Here is a 17,132-nt window from a genome sequence, read left to right on the forward strand (position 1 = left end):
ATGTTGGCGGCTTCCAATCCCTCTATCCTATCTGCCATATGGTGAAGACTTGTCCGGCTTATTAGCCATGCCCGTACGTTCCTCTATGATATTGATTGAGCCACATATGTGTCTTTAATACCTGTGCAAGCAGTTTGCACATGAAAGAACGTGGAAAGTCCGACAGAAAACTGGTGCAGCGGCCCTTCGTAAATTTGCCCAAATGTGTCAAACACTTACCACAAGGTGTTCCTTTACATTCTAAGATTCCTTATCTCAAGCACCAGTGTAAGACCACATGACCATCTCCGGAAGAACAGTTCAGGTCTTCCCACCTGCCATTATTCCCATTACCTGAGCTATATTCCTGTTCCGTGTTCTTTAAAATGACATATTAGGCAGATAACGCATAATACAAACATTACACAATCTCCATTGGCTCAAAATGTAAAATAAGTGGAGCAAAAACTTTGACAAGAATTAAACTAAGACTGTGTTGCGATACGTTGCCAATGCCGGTGCATAGGAGCAGCCGCCGTGTGCTGTAGCCGGGTTTCTCGCAGTGAAGCTTAGCGTTTCGCCTTTGTGTTATACATTGGCACAGTCCGTGTTTCGTTCCATGCTGGGATCTCTAACTGTAAGCTCTAGAGAAGCATCATCCCTTGTCATCGGCATCATTTGTTGTAATTAAATGCTCTGGCTAAGCCGCCAGCTCTGGGCATCCCAGGAATGTGCGCACTTTCCTTCCAAATAACTCCTCAGGGCTTCCCACAGTTTACAGATCCTCCTGGTGGCCAATGAGCCGGCAACGAGCAGCTGGGTGACAGGACGGGGATGCAGAATCATAATTATTTAATGTGTTCACTCAGCATGTCCTGGAGGAATGTGGCATTATACAGGTGGAGCTGGCATCCCTTCTGTGTTTACTATGCAGACGCTGATCCTCCCCGGATAGAAGAGGGAAAACTGTGACATTTTAGGAAAATTTACACAATTTTATTAAGATGATAAACAAGAAAGTGCTTCTTGTGGAGAACATGGAAGGACGAAGAAAGATGCAGGTAGGGGGTCACATAACAATGCATAGGGTCTTTTTTTTACAAAACTAATATTTCATGAGTAATAGTTTGAGTTGCCACTTTCCTTGAGAGGAAAACTATAACCTAACATAGAATCTTGCCCTAAAACATGACACGCATTTCAAATGTAAATGAGGGAATATCCACTCCATGTAAAACATAGATTCCCATTGAAAGTCTAGACTGATTTGGTATAGGACCACTCCTGAGGGCATTGACTAAGTGGTCTTCTGGTTTCGACCTTGGTCTTCAGTGTGAGGAACCACAAGGTTGTTACCTCAGGAGTAGTGATTGGCGGGTTTGGCACCCATGGACCCAAAGACCCAAAGTGCTGCATTTCGGGATCAAGGTCCAAGTTCAGGAAAAACAGAAACAAACATTAAGAAATCACAAGATGTCCTCTGTAGGTATGCCTGTGATGGCCAATTTGGACATTTGACTGCAGTTTTTTATTTTTTGATTATTTTATTTATGTTATTCCCACCAATTTCAGCCCTCTAGTCTTTACTACACCCATTTCACAGCCATTTTTGGATGTTAGAAACATCTGCAGGTCATAAAACACATTTAGGAACTGGGGCATAGGCTTCCCGCTTGGTCTTGGCTACTGGGATCTTAGTTGTTCGGATTCTCTATTAAGAGAACAAAGGAGAGGCATTAGGAAGAACAGATGAGAGACAAAAAGAAGAGCAAGGGAGAGACATAAAGCAGAGGAGAGACACTAAAAGGAGCACAGTAGAAACATTAAGAGCAGCAGAGGAGATCCATTAAGAGCAACAGAGGAGAAACACCAAGAGCAGCAGAGGAGAGACACCAAGAGCAGCAGAGGAGAGACACCAAGAGCAGCAGAGGAGAGACACCAAGAGCAGCAGAGGAGAGACACTAAGAGGAGCAGAGGAGAGACACCAAGAGCAGCAGAGGAGAGACACTAAGAGGAGCAGAGGAGAGACACCAAGACCAGCAAAGGAGAGACACCAAGAGAAACAGAGGAGAGACACTAAGAGGAGCAGAGGTTAGACAATAAGAGGAGCAGAGGAGAGACACCAAGAGCAGCAGAGGAGAGACACCAAGAGCAGCAGAGGAAGAGACACCAAGAGCAGCAGAGGAGAGACACCAAGAGCAGCAGAGGAGAGACACTAAGAGGAGCAGAGGTTAGACAATAAGAGGAGCAGAGGAGACCCACCAAGATCAGCAGAGGAGATCCACCAAGAGCAGCAGAGGAGAGACACTAAGAGGAGCAGAGGAGAGACAATAAGAGGAGCAGAGGAGAGACACCAAGAGGAGCAGAGGAGATCCACCAAGAGCAGCAGAGGAGATCCACCAAGAGAAGCAGAGAAGAGACACTAAGAGGAGCAGAGGAGAGACAATAAGAGGAGCAGAGGAGGGACACCAAGAGGAGCAGAGGAGATCCACCAAGAGCAGCAGAGGAGATCCACCAAGAGAAGCAGAGAAGAGACACTAAGAGGAGCAGAGGAGAGACAATAAGAGGAGCAGAGGAGAGACACCAAGAGCAGCAGAGGAGAGACACTAAGAGGAGCAGAGGAGAGACATTAAGAGTAGCAGAGGAGAGACACTAAGAGGAGCAGAGGAGAGACAATAAGAGGAGCAGAGGAGAGACACCAAGAGCAGCAGAGGAGAGACACTAAGAGGAGCAGAGGAGAGACATTAAGAGTAGCAGAGGAGAGACAATAAGAGGAGCAGAGGAGAGACACCAAGAGCAGCAGAGGAGAGACACTAAGAGGAGCAAAGGAGAGACAATAAGAGGAGCAGAGGAGAGACACCAAGAGGAGCAGAGGAGATCCACCGAGAGCAGCAGAGGAAGAGACACCCAGAGCAACAGAGGAGAGACACCAAGAGGAGCAGAGGAGAGACAATAAGAAGAGCAGAGGAGAGACAATAAGAGGAGCAGAGGAGAGGCACCAAGAGCAGCAGAGGAGAGACACCAAGAGGAGCAGAGGAGAGACAATAAGAGCAGCCGAGGAGAGACACCAAGAGGAGCAGAGGAGAGACACCAAGAGCAGCAGAGGAGAGACACCAAGAGGAGCATAGGAGAGACACTAAGAGGAGCAGAGGAGAGACAATAAGAGGAGCAGAGGAGATGCACCAAGAGCAGCAGAGGAGAGACACCAAGAGGAGCAGAGGAGAGACACCAAGAGCAACAGAGGAGAGACACCAAGAGCAGCAGAGGAGAGACACTAAGAGGAGCAGAGGAGAGACAATAAAAGGAGCAGAAGAGAGAAACCAAGAGGAGCAGAGGAGAGACACCAAGAGCAGCAGAGGAGAGACACCAAGAGCAGCAGAGGAGATCCACCAAGAGCAGCAGAGGAGAGACACTAAGAGGAGCAGAGGAGAGACAATAAGAGGAGCAGAGGAGAGACACGAAGAGGAGAAGAGGAGATCCACCAAGAGCAGCAGAAGAGATCCACCAAGAGGAGCAGAGGAGAGACAATAAAAGGAGCAAAGGAGAGGCACCAATAGCAGCAGAGGAGAGGCACCAATAGCAGCAGAGGAGAGACACCAAGAGGAGCAGAGGAGAGACACCGAGAGCAGCAGAGGAGATCCACCAAGAGCAACAGATGAGAGACACCAAGAGGAGCAGAGGAGAGACACTAAGAGGAGCAGAGGAGAGACAATAAGAGGAGCAGAGGAGAGGCACCAAGAGAAGCAGAGGAGAGACACCAAGAGGAGAAGAGGAGAGACACCAAGAGGAGCAGAGGAGAGATACTAAGAGGAGCAGAGGAGAGACAATAAGAGGAGCAGAGGAGGGACACCAAGAGGAGCAGAGGAGAGACACCAAGAGCAGCAGAGGAGATCCACCAAGAGCAGAAGAGGAGAGACACTAAGAGGAGCAGAGGAGAGACAATAAGAGGAGCAGAGGAGAGACACCAAGAGCAGCAGAGGAGATCCACTGAGAGCAGCAGAGGAGATCCACCAAGAGCAACAGATGAGATACACCAAGAGGAGCAGAGGAGAGACACTAAGAGGAGCAGAGTAGAGACAATAAGAGGAGCAGAGGAGAGGCACCAAGAGAAGCAGAGGAGAGACACCAAGAGGAGCAGAGGATAGATACTAAGAGGAGCAGAGGAGAGACAATAAGAGGAGCAGAGGAGAGACACCAAGAGGAGCAGAGGAGAGACACCAAGAGGAGCAGAGGAGAGACACCAAGAGGAGCAGAGGAGATCCACCAAGAGCAGCAGAGGAGATCCACCAAGAGCAGCAGAGGAGAGACTCTAAGAGGAGCAGAGGAGAGACAATAAGAGGAGCAGAGGAGAGACACCAAGAGCAGCAGAGGAGACACACTAAGAGGAGCAGAGGAGAGACATTACGAGTAGCAGAGGAGAGACACTAAGAGGAGCAGAGGAGAGACACCAAGAGCAGCAGAGGAGAGACACTAAGAGGAGCAGAGGAGAGACAATAAGAGGAGCAGAGGAGAGACACCAAGAGGAGCAGAGGAGATCCACCGAGAGCAGCAGAGGAGATCCACCAAGAGCAACAGATGAGAGACACCAAGAGCAGCAGAGGAGAGACACTAAGAGGAGCAGAGGAGAGACAATAAGAGGAGCAGAGGAGAGGCACCAAGAGAAGCAGAGGAGAGACACCAAGAGGAGCAGAGGAGAGACACCAAGAGGAGCAGAGGAGAGATACTAAGAGGAGCAGAGGAGAGACAATAAGAGGAGCAGAGGAGAGACACCAAGAGGAGCAGAGGAGAGACACCAAGAGGAGCAGAGGAGATCCACCAAGAGCAGCAGAGGAGATCCACCAAGAGCAGCAGAGGAGAGACACTAAGAGGAGCAGAGGAGAGACAATAAGAGGAGCAGAGGAGAGACACCAAGAGCAGCAGAGGAAATACACCAAGAGGAGCAGAGGAGAGACATTAAGAGTAGCAGAGGAGAGACACTAAGAGGAGCAGAGGAGAGACAATAAGATGAGCAGAGGAGAGACACCAAGAGCAGCAGAGGAGAGACACTAAGAGGAGCAGAGGAGAGACAATAAGAGGAGCAGAGGAGAGACACCAAGAGGAGCAGAGGAGAGACACCAAGAGGAGCAGAGGAGATCCACCAAGAGCAACAGATGAGAGACACCAAGAGGAGCAGAGGAGAGACACTAAGAGGAGTAGAGGAGAGGCACCAAGAGAAGCAGAGTAGAGACACCAAGAGGAGCAGAGGAGAGACACCAAGAGCAGCAGAGGAGAGACACCAAGAGGAGCATAGGAGAGACACTAAGAGGAGCAGAGGAGAGACAATAAGAGGAGCAGAGGAGAGGCACCAAGAGCAGCAGAGGAGAGACACCAAGAGGAGCAGAGGAGAGATACCAAGAGCAACAGATGAGAGACACCAAGAGCAGCAGAGGAGAGACACTAAGAGGAGCAGAGGAGAGACAATAAATGGAGCAGAAGAGAGACACCAAGAGGAGCAGAGGAGAGACACCAAGAGCAGCCAGCAGAGGAGATCCACCAAGAGCAGCAGAGGAGAGACACTAAGAGGAGCAGAGGAGAGACAATAAGAGGAGCAGAGGAGAGACACCAAGAGGAGCAGAGGAGATCCACCAAGAGGAGCAGAGGAGAGACAATAAGAGGAGCAGAGGAGAGGCACCAATAGCAGCAGAGGAGAGACACCAAGAGGAGCAGAGGAGAGACACCAAGAGAAACAGAGGAGAGGCACCAAGAGCAGCAGAGGAGAGACACTAAGAGGAGCAGAGGAGAGACAATAAGAGGAGCAGAGGAGAGACACCAAGAGGAGCAGAGGAGATCCACCAAGAGCAGCAGAGGAGATCCACCAAGAGCAGCAGAGGAGATCCACCAAGAGGAGCAGAGGAGAGACAATAAGAGGAGCAGAGGAGAGGCACCAATAGCAGCAGAGGAGAGACACCAAGAGGAGCAGAGGAGAGACACTAAGAGGAGCAGAGGAGAGACAATAAGAGGAGCAGAGGAGAGACACCAAGAGGAGCAGAGGAGAGACACCAAGAGGAGCAGAGGAGATCCACCAAGAGGAGCAGAGGAGAGACACCAAGAGAAACAGAGGAGAGACACCAAGAGCAGCAGAGGAGAGACACTAAGAGGAGCAGAGGAGAGACAATAAGAGGAGCAGAGGAGAGACACCAAGAGGAGCAGAGGAGAGATACTAAGAGGAGCAGAGGAGAGACAATAAGAGGAGCAGAGGAGAGACACCAAGAGCAGCAGAGGAGATACACCAAGAGCAGAAGAGGAGAGGAGGCTACTGGGAACTTAGTTGTTCGGATTCTCTATTAAGAGAAAAAAGGAGAGGCATAAGGAAGAACAGATGAGAGACAACGAGAATAACAAGGGAGAAACATAAAGCAGAGGAGAGACACTAAAAGGAGCAAAGTAGAAACATTAAGAGCAGCAGAGGAGAGGCACTAAGAGGAACAGAGGAGAGACACCAAGAGCAGCAGAGGAGAGACACTAAGAGGAGCAGAGGAGAGACAATAAGAGGAGCAGAGGAGAGACACCAAGAGGAGCAGAGGAGAGAAACCAAGAGCAGCAGAAGAGAGACACCAAGAGCAGCAGAGGAGAGAAACTAAGAGGAGCAGAGGAGAGACAATAAGAGGAGCAGAGGAGAGACACCAAGAGGAGCAGAGGAGAGAAACCAAGAGCAGCAGAAGAGAGACACCAAGAGCAGCAGAGGAGAGACACCAAGAGGAGCAGAGGAGAGACACCAAGAGGAGCAGAGGAGAGACATTAAGAGCAGCAGAGGAGAGACATTAAGAGCAGCAGAGGAGATCCATTAAGGGCAGCAGAGGAGAGACACTAAGAGGAGCAGAGGAGAGACAATAAGAGGAGCAGAGGAGAGACACCAAGAGGAGCAGAGGAGAGAAACCAAGAGCAGCAGAAGAGAGACACCAAGAGCAGCAGAGGAGAGACACCAAGAGGAGCAGAGGAGAGACATTAAGAGCAGCAGAGGAGAGACATTAAGAGCAGCAGCGGAGATCCATTAAGGGCAGCAGAGGAGAGACACTAAGAGGAGCAGAGGAGAGACAATAAGAGGAGCAGAGGAGAGGCACCAAGAGGAGCAGAGGAGAGACACCAAGAGCAGCAGAAGAGAGACACCAAGAGAAGCAGAGGAGAGACACCAAGAGGAGCAGAGGAGAGACAATAAGAGGAGCAGAGGAGAGAAACCAAGAGCAGCAGAAGAGAGACACCAAGAGCAGCAGAGGAGAGAAACTAAGAGGAGCAGAGGAGAGACGATAAGAGGAGCAGAGGAGAGACACCAAGAGGAGCAGAGGAGAGAAACCAAGAGCAGCAGAAGAGAGACACCAAGAGCAGCAGAGGAGAGACACCAAGAGGAGCAGAGGAGAGACACCAAGAGGAGCAGAGGAGAGACATTAAGAGCAGCAGAGGAGAGACATTAAGAGCAGCAGAGGAGATCCATTAAGGGCAGCAGAGGAGAGACAATAAGAGGAGCAGAGGAGAGACACCAAGAGGAGCAGAGGAGAGAAACCAAGAGCAGCAGAAGAGAGACACCAAGAGCAGCAGAGGAGAGACACCAAGAGGAGCAGAGGAGAGACATTAAGAGCAGCAGAGGAGAGACATTAAGAGCAGCAGAGGAGATCCATTAAGGGCAGCAGAGGAGAGACACTAAGAGGAGCAGAGGAGAGACAATAAGAGGAGCAGAGGAGAGACACCAAGAGGAGCAGAGGAGAGACACCAAGAGCAGCAGAAGAGAGACACCAAGAGTAGCAGAGGAGAGACACCAAGAGGAGCAGATGAGAGACACCTAGAGGAGCAGAGGAGAGACATTAAGGGCAGCAGAGGAGAGACACTAAGAGGAGCAGAGGAGAGACATTAAGGGCAGCAGAGGAGATCCATTAAGGGCAGCAGAGGAGAGACACTAAGAGGAGCAGAGGAGAGACAATAAGAGGAGCAGAGGAGAGGCACCAAGAGCAGCAGAGGAGAGACAATAAGAGGAGCAGAGGAGAGACACTAAAAGGAGCAAAGTAGAAACATTAAGAGCAGCAGAGGAGAGACACAAAGGGCAGCAGAGGAGAGACATTAAGGGGAGCAGAGGAGAAACATTAAGGGGAGCAGAGGAGAGACATTAAGGGGAGCAGAGGAGAAATTAAGAGGAGCAGAGGAGAAACATTAAGGGGGAGCATAGAAGAAACATTAAGAGCAGCAGAGGAGAGACATTAAGAGGAGCAGAGGAGAGTCAATAAGAGCAGAAAAGTAAAGACAGTAAGAGCAGCATTAAAAGGAGAAGTAAAGAGAAAACAAAAATGAGGAGAGACATTATGAAAGAAAAGGAGAGACATTTGGAGTGGAGGGCTATGGATGAAAATAAAATCAAGCACTGCTAAAAAAAAAGTTAAGTATGGTAACAGGTATGCCTAACAAAAGTCTCACCCATACTAGACTATACATCAATCTTCTATGTTCATTGCTGGCTTCAGATGTTCTGGGTCTTTTGCAGTTTAGATCATTTCATAGAACTGAAGGAGACATTTATGAGATGTTTTAGTTAGTGATGTAAAGGAGATAACTACATATACTCAGTCATTGTCTTTTCCATTTGAATGGAAGAGTTAGATCCATTTATGACCCTTTCAAAGGAACATTAACCTTTATTTTCTTAAGGGCACTTAGTAGTTTCTTAATGAAATTTATAGAGATTTCTCTTATACTCTAAATGCTTGTAAAAGACCTTCCTGTGAATGCCAGCGCTTGTCTAGCTTACACCTTCCCCGGCTCTCTGGAAATCTTTCCTCTGTTGGCAGTGCAAGGAAAGGAAATCTCATGCATTTGTGAGATTTCAGAGAGAGCTGGTGACATCACCGGCTCTCAAAGCGGGCCCTAGGGGGTGCGGCCTGTTTGGGTGGAGCCTCGTAGAGCTCTGCAGCTGATTAGCATATTTTTAAAACTCTAATTTTTAAAACTGAGCACTGGACGGGGAAGTGAGCAATAAACATCTACCATCAGGCAATCTGATGTCCTTTAAATATTTACTTTTGCTAAAATATTAGATCTGGCGTGTTGCCATCATATGGAAGGGAATTGCCTGCCAGAATCTTTGGGGTTCCACACTACAGACACTTCTGTGTTTTGGCTTTCTATCTGTAGGATACAGTTTTCCTTATGTTGCACCCTAAACTGTCCCTACTTACTGACCTATCCTATGAAAAGGTCATTAATAGACTTTGTCTCTTTTAAGGGACGGACATTAACATCCTGAGAAACTGACTCATTGTGGCAGATTTACTTACCGACGAGGATTCGGGTCCGACGCGATTCATGAAGATCGTGCGCCCGAGTTCATGCATCTGTCGCTTCCCCGCCAAGGTCCGCCGGAGTTCACCTTCTTCTTCCTGGTGCATGTGAGTGCTGAGCTTGCAACACAATTGCGTTTTTAAATTCTGCATTTTGTCCAAATCCATCGGGTTGTCCAACGGCCCGCCCCTCCATTTCTGTCGCGTGCAAGCCGACGCCGACGCAATCCTATCGTGTGCGCCAAAATCCCGGGGCAATTCGGAGCAAAACCGAAACCGTTGGGAAACCAGACGAAAATGCGTCCGACGGACCCTTAGTAAATGGGCCCCATTGTGATACTACTATGTGAGATTATTTTCCTCCTTTTGGAGAAGACAACAGTGGCTCGGAGAGAAGGAAAAATCTATGAATTTGCAGCTCGAACATTTTCAAATTGAATTTAACTATGAATTGACAGAAGATTTCTCCTCTACCAGTCTTGTTACCGGTCTTGATAATGAGACAGGAATGGGAGAGAAATTTCCTATGCAGATCAGCTGGAAAATTTACCCAAAAATAGCTAATTTTTATCCCAATTTAACTGTGGATCCTCAGAGGACTCTTTTTGGTGCAAAAACAAGTTGCATTGAGAGAAGAAAACTGTTTTATAGCTTTAACCATAGATTCTTAGAGGATGTGAATCATCAGGTTTTAGGTATCTTAAAGGGGTTGGTTATTTACTACTTAATCAAGGGGGTAAATGGAATGAACAACTTGCACGGAGGGGAGAAAAACTCTGCTAAGCCACGGTAAAATGTAGCGCTGCACAGACCCAATCAGTCCCTGTCCCCATGGGGCTCACAATCTAAAAAACCTACCAGAATGTTTTTGGAGTGTGGGAGGAAACCCATGCAATCACGGAGAGAACATGCAAACTCTTTGCAGATGTTGACCTGGGTGGGACTTGAACCCAAGACACAGCGCTGCAAGGCTGTAGTGCTACCCACTGAGCCACCGTGCTGCTCATTGACTTTTCCTCATACTTTAAACATTTACAAGTGGTTGGACGTTTACTTACGTAGAAACTACCTCCAGTTTTTATCCTATTGGTGAAGAAATGAATTTAATGGAGCAAAGAAAACTGTAGATTTTTGTTATCAACCATAGATTCACAAAGGATTTTTTTTCTACCGGTCATGTTTCAAGGCATTTTTATGGGTCGGACATTTACTTACAGAAATGCTACAAGTTACAACTTTCTTTCTTTTGGAGGAGAGATAAGTTGCATGGGGAATAACTGTTATCAAGTAGATCTGGGGACGGCAGAGGAATGGAAACCTTTAGAGGGTAACGCTACCATCGTATTATATCGCTGTACATCTCCGAACTGGTCTAAAAGTCATTGTATGGTACATTCACCTGCCCTAGATCTTAAGGGAACAACAAAAGTTCTCAGGTCAAATCCTGACAAAATGAACGATCATCGGTTGGCAGATTCCAGTTGTTTTGTTGCTCCATATTCTATTCAATTTCCTCTCTGATTATGATAGCGCTGTACCGGAGTATTATACAGCGACTGGAGCCGCGCCAGCTGTCTATTCTAGTTTACTATTCTGTGATATTATGTTCTCTTCTCCCTTGACATGTTGTGGGTTTTTGAGGACGGATTCCGCCACTCCTTATTCCGAGAATATTAAATGAATTGCGGAAGGTGTCCCCGGCAGACAGCTGCGCCGGCACGGCAGGTAATATCATTTCATTATTCGCCTTGATAGAAGAATATATTTCATATAGGGGGAACGCTGCGAGCTTACAATAATATGGCACCCAGACGGAGGATCTGACGAGACGTACAAAAAATATACTTCAAAAAAACACGCCCCGCCGCTTCGAGACCTCCAAAAAAGATAGAATCTCCTCCTCTACGTTATCTTGTCTTCGGCACCTAGACGAGCCAGACGGGTGGGGCGCCGCTCGTGTCATACCGTCACAGTGTAACAAAGACTGCTTCGGGTTTTTTTTCCCAATTTTTTTTCTGTTCTGAAAACTTCACCGTGGGAGAAAGCAGACGGAAAGCGAAATTGTTGAGAAATGATATTGCTTTTCTGTCAAAGAGCAATAGATTAAGAAGCTTGTTAAAAATTCATCTAAAGGAGGCGAGGTAGATGGGGCATATCTGAATGAATATTTATAAAGTGCGCGGCTTTTCTGTGTCACTCATTAAAAAAAAAAGCACAGAAGCAAAATGCAAAGGTGTCACCAGCAAGTGGGACAATGCGAGCCGGTCTGCCGCGTGGAAGTAGCTGGGATTTCCAATCAGAGGCTCGGTGCAGATAAGGGCAGGCTAAACTGCTTCAACTTCACTTTCCATGCCTGGGTAAGCAGAACGAGCAGTCACTTCTCCACTATCAAGGAAAGAGGAAGGAGAATTACCATCTGCTCTCGCTGTCATCAGGCATAGTAACTGGAGGAATGTATAACGCTAACGGGTCTATGCGCTGCCCAATCCGGGCATATTCCAAGCTGGTGGCCATATTCCCATGTGCCCTATTAGGGTGATAAGCGGCTCTTGCTTCAGCATTGCTGCCCTACTGACTGGGGTGAGCCTAAACTCTCCACTGCCTGAGGCGAACTATAAAACGGCGCCCTCTCTGTCCCATCCAATAGAAATATATCAGGTTATTTATTTTACTAAGTGAGTTCTCCATGAAGTGTCTCATACCCATATTGGGTATATCAGGTGTAAAGAAACAATATTTTTAAGCAGAAGATCCTGCTTTGAATCAGATAACTACACCCCCTGATGCTGCCCCACCCCAATCTTGCTGCAGGTGGTGCCGCCTGAGGAGAAAGGCTCAACTCACATTATGGCTCATGCACCCCTAGTACAGGATTGGCCATTCATCTAGCTGTTCATATATAGTTGGTTGTTCTGCACATTTGGTTGCACAGTAACACTACTATACTTTTCAATAAAGTAAAAAAAAATTTCTTTACCCATGGTGATGATTTTTGAAAATGTTTGCATTCATTCCTACAAATGTGCAGATACTGTCCATGCAAAAGTGAGAAATGGGATTATTCATTCTATTTAATCAATTTTACACATATGGCAGGCAGCAATGTTATTTGGTCTTAAGGGGGTATACAGGAACAACAATCAGTTTGGACAGATTCTATCTGGACCCCAACTGAATATTTTGTCCAAAAATTGTCAAAGTTTCCATACTGCTGACACCTGACAGCTGCCGACTCCGTTCATGAGGTGGTGCCAGAAGCAGGACATATAGCGCCTTCCCGCACGGATGTACTATTATGGGACATACTATAGGAAGGGGTTAATAATGCTCAGAGAGAAGAAGAAGTGAGTTAGTAATAATGTTAAAAAAGCACTGAGGTCCAACCTCAACAGTGCCAATGCCATGTACTTCTTCTATTTTCTAATAATTGCGCCCACAGTTGTCTTCTCACCAAGCTGCTGCCTATCCCAGTCTTTTGCAATTTAGTCCCTGGTGTCCTTAGACAGCTCTCTGCTCTTGTCCTTGGTGCAGAGGTTGTAGTGTGATTTATTGTGTGGACAGATGTCTTTTATACAGGTGACAAGATCAAACAGATGCAATTAGTACAGGAAATAAGGGCAGAGTAGGAGGAGCTTCTTAAAGCAAAAGTGAGGGGGCGTCCACACGTTGCAGTTGAAACTGCATCGATATCAGTTTTGAGGGGGTTTGAGGTGCAGTTTGTTATTTTAACAAGTGACAGACATGAACTGAATAGGTTAAATTAACAAAACTGCAACTAAAACCACATCAAAACTGATATTGATTTCCGTTTTTAACTGCAATGTGTGGACGTAACCTCAGAGGTCTGAGAGAGACAGAATTCTTGCTGGTTGGTACCACCGTGAGCGATGACATAAGCCGACACCTGGGACCGGAGTTTAAGTGGCACCTGGTTTTCACCAGAGCCCGCAATGTGGGACGGACTTGCTGCGGCAGGGTACCACCAGGGCGCGACTTTGCCTGCGGTGGTGGCCAAGGCATGGTACAAACTCGTCAGGCAGAATCGTGGTCAGGGACAGGCAAGAGGTCAAAGCAGGCAGCACGGAGTCAAAATCGGGAACGGAACTGGGGTCACAACAGGAAATCAGCAGGAAGCACAAGGTAACAAAGCTTTCTCTGAGGCATGAAGCACAAAGATCCAGCGGGGAATGCAGGAAGTGGCCGGCTTTTATAAAATTCCTGGAAATGGCCAGTACCAATTAGCGGTGCACTGGCCCCTTAAATCTTCGAGTGTCGGCGAGCGGGATCCGTAGGTCTGCTCCTTAGATGAAGACTCCTCACTCCATTTTTTACCATATCTTACTCTAAACCCACAGTCTCCCCAACCCATGACTATTTCTTGGACAAATCCCACTTTCTTTTTCAAGATGATCTGGCATTGCTAATGAAGAGCAAGGTCTTGGTGATCTGCATACATCGTTGGGAAACTTCTTAAAGTCTCCTTGGCTTACTTGATGACCAACGACTATAAAGTTAAAAAATCCATGACCCAATGTAACCCTTGTCATTCTTCAGGGCATACTAAATCTGTCTTGAGTTTCAATTAAAAGAAATTTAATTTTATCAAATGTTGGATGTTGTCTTTTAAATAGAGATGAGTTGACTCATGGGGGCAGTTTTACTTACCCGGTCCATTCGCGATCCAGCGGCGCGTTCTCTGCACTGGATTCGGGTCTGGCCGGGATTCATTAAGGTAGTTCCTCCGCAGTCCACCAGGTGGCGCTGCTGCGCTGAAAAGCATTGGAATGCGCTGGAGTTCACCGAGTCGGGCTGAGTGAAGGTAAGTGCAAGCTTCGCAACAGATTTTTTTTTTAAAATGCGGCGGTTTTTCCGAATCCGTCGGGTTTTCGTTCGGCCATGCCCCCCGATTTCCGTCGCGTGCATGCCAGCGCCGATGCGCCACAATCCCATCACGCGAAACACATTTTATAATCTAATCCAGACAAGCAATTCATAGAACACATGGATCTTCCTATTTAGAGTTCAATTAAAGGGGATCTACACTCCTGCAGGGAAGAGGGAATAATTTGGAAGAAGGAACACTACACAAAGCCAACACAATCTCAAGTTCTTTGTTTAGTATTGAGCAGACAGTGTGGGGCATCAACGACTTAGGGAAGTTCCCTCAAAGTCACAAAGTTTTTGGACCAGGATGAAGTAATGTGATCTTGATCAGTGTATTTTGACTGCTAAATTGGGGATCAAAATTTAGGAGCATGGAGAGGTAAGGAAATACCGGGGGGGGGGGGGGGAGCTGGTAGCCGCAGGGGAGCTGGGGACCAGAGTGAAGCACGGGTGTGCCCGCGACCCAGGATGTGGGCCTCGGGTACACCAGTGACAAATTATTTAGTGCAATATTTGTCTTTTAGATTATGTCTTTCACGGTTGTAATGTGCCTACGATAAAAATGACAGACCTCTCCATCCTTTGCTGGCGGGAAAACTTGAAATCGTCAGTCAAATACTTATTTTCCTGACTGTAGCTCATGGGAGATAGAAGATAGAAGACACCTGAAGGAGACATTTCGCGACAGCTCTAAGATGGTGCGAGGGCCATTGACTTTCTGGAGTACATCACTCCGGAGTGAGTTTGCTGAACATCTTGTCTTCTACAGCGATTCATCTTCTCACTGAATTCTTGAAGGGCTCTCTCGTCTATCCAAAGAACATCACTTCAGTCGGAGAATTCACTCCACTTCTAGGCAGGATTTCTGAGCAGTCACATGGAAGAGAGTGCTTATCATTACTTGAGATGTACCATATGGCTCCCAAGTACAATGGCATTGCCAAAGCAAGGAGCGCTCCATACATGGACACTCTTTGTTCCTGTTCCCATATGGTGCTGTCAGTTACGTTGTTCCTGCCATTGTAAGTTGTAGTGAGGAGCCACTTAATATCTGTTAATGTTATCCAAGAGGGCCATATGGTGCTGTCAGATACAATGCTACCCCCAGGGCAGAAAGTGCTGTTCATATCGTGCTAAGGGGCTATTAATATGTTAAGCCAAGCCTTGAATATCCGTATGTATTATAATAAATGATCACGAGGAGATGACAATACATCTTCGTAGTTGAGTCCCGTCAGCGGAAAGCATCGTTCTGTTTGGTGTCATTTCTAAGAGACAGAACAGCTGGTGAAAACTTTCTGGAAGATCTGAAGTTATTAGGAAAATCCAAAAATTATTTAATTAATAGAAGTTATAGGGGAAACTTTGGTTCTCGGGTTCCCAGAGAAAACCTCTTTAAAGCCCACAAAGCCAAGATTCTTAAATATACTCAGGATAACAAAAACACATTCTCTAATTCACTGTTATTAACAATATCTATCTATCTATCTATCTATCTATCTATCTATCTATCTATCTATATCATCTACCAATATCATCTATCTATCTCTTATTGTCACGGGTGACCCCACGATCCATGTCTCAGATCGCGGGGGCACCCGTGTCCCTGTCTGCCGCGCGTTCCCTGGTCCGTTCCTGTCATAGGTGTCCCCGCGATCCATGTTACGGATCGTGGGTGCGCTCGTGCTCTGCTGCCGCAGCCCCGCTGCCCCCGGGTCAGTACTTACCTGTCCTGGCTCCTGATGGCTCCATCGCTGTCCCGTCCAGGCTGCAGGTCTGTCTCCTGTGTAGGCCGCACACTTCCGCTGCTAGGCCGATCTCGCCAACTAAGAATTTAAAGGGCCAGCATCCTCCTTATTGGCGCTGGCATTCCTGGCTCTGCTATATAGCTTGGCTACTCCCAGCACCCCCTGCCAGATCTTCATGTCCTGTTACTGAAGAGAAAGCCCTCCATGTTCCCGAGCGTTTCCAGACGCCTCAGTGTATTCTGTGATTCCCGTGTTCCGTGGTGTTCCTGTGTTCCATGGTGTTCCCGTGTTCCGTGGTGTTCCCGTGTTCCATGGTGTTCCCATGTTCCGTAGTGCCCGGTGGTGGTCTTGGTGTCCTGTGGTGGTCCCAGTATCCTATGGCGATCCTGGTATCCTGCAGCAGTTCCGGTATCCTGTGGCGGTCCGGTAATCCTTCCAGCCATCCGAGATCCTGCCAGCCATCGAGGTCCTGCCAGCCTTCCTGTGGTCCTGCTTTCCCATGGTCCTGCCTTCCTGTGGTCCTGCCTTCCTTAGTCCCCGTGTCCCTACCTTGGCTGCCACCACGGGCCTAGTCGCACCCACGGAGCGACCTGGTGACTCCCCGCCGCAGCAAGACCATCCCACTTTGCGGCGGGCTCTGGCGAAGACCAGGCGTTCACTAAGACTCTGCTCCCGGGTTGCGGCTAGTATTGTTATCTCCTGCGGTGGTCCAGGGAGTCCACTGACTTAGTCCTGAGGGACTATCCCCGACATTGTGACAGTAAGATCTGCCATGGACTCCCCCAAGGTCATGATCTCTGCAAAAGCCATGGACAGTGTCAAGGATCCGTACCAGCTTCTGGGTGACCTTCCCAACACTATTGCCCAGCAGTCCCAAGAGATTGCTGCGCAAAAAGAACTCTTGGATAAACTCTCTGCCACCCTGAGGATTCTTGCCTCTCAGCAGCAGGCTCCTGCGACTCCTCCTGTTGCTTCTGTCTCCCAGCCATGTTTTTCAGCAGCAGACTCTGGACCAGATTTTTTGATGCCTAACAAATTTGATGGCAACCCCAATTTTGCAGGAGTTTTGTTGTCCAATGCTTGTTGTACATCAAACTGATGTCCTCCCAGTCCACCCCCGAACGCACTACTCCCGTGGCTCCGCAGCTTGCCAGTGCTGCTCCCGTGGCTCTGCAGCTTCCTAGTGCTGCTCCAGTGGCTACTCAGCTTCCCAGTGCTGCTT

General features: G+C 47.9%; 1 long non-coding RNA gene across 1 annotated transcript in view; it reads right to left on the reverse strand.

Moving 5' to 3' along the window:
- Positions 1–1,028: 1,028 nt before the first annotated feature.
- LOC140076038 (uncharacterized) overlaps positions 1,029–17,132 on the reverse strand; it is a 79,187-nt gene continuing 63,083 nt past the window's right edge. Inside the window, exons 3-4 of the long non-coding RNA XR_011849503.1 lie at positions 8,419–8,504; positions 1,029–1,690 (exon numbers count right to left, since the gene is read on the reverse strand). This is a non-coding gene — a long non-coding RNA (uncharacterized lncRNA). The remainder of the gene's footprint in view (positions 1,691–8,418; positions 8,505–17,132) is intronic.

The sequence above is a fragment of the Engystomops pustulosus genome, chromosome 8 (genome assembly GCF_040894005.1).
Source record: "Engystomops pustulosus chromosome 8, aEngPut4.maternal, whole genome shotgun sequence".
Taxonomy (NCBI): domain Eukaryota; kingdom Metazoa; phylum Chordata; class Amphibia; order Anura; family Leptodactylidae; genus Engystomops; species Engystomops pustulosus.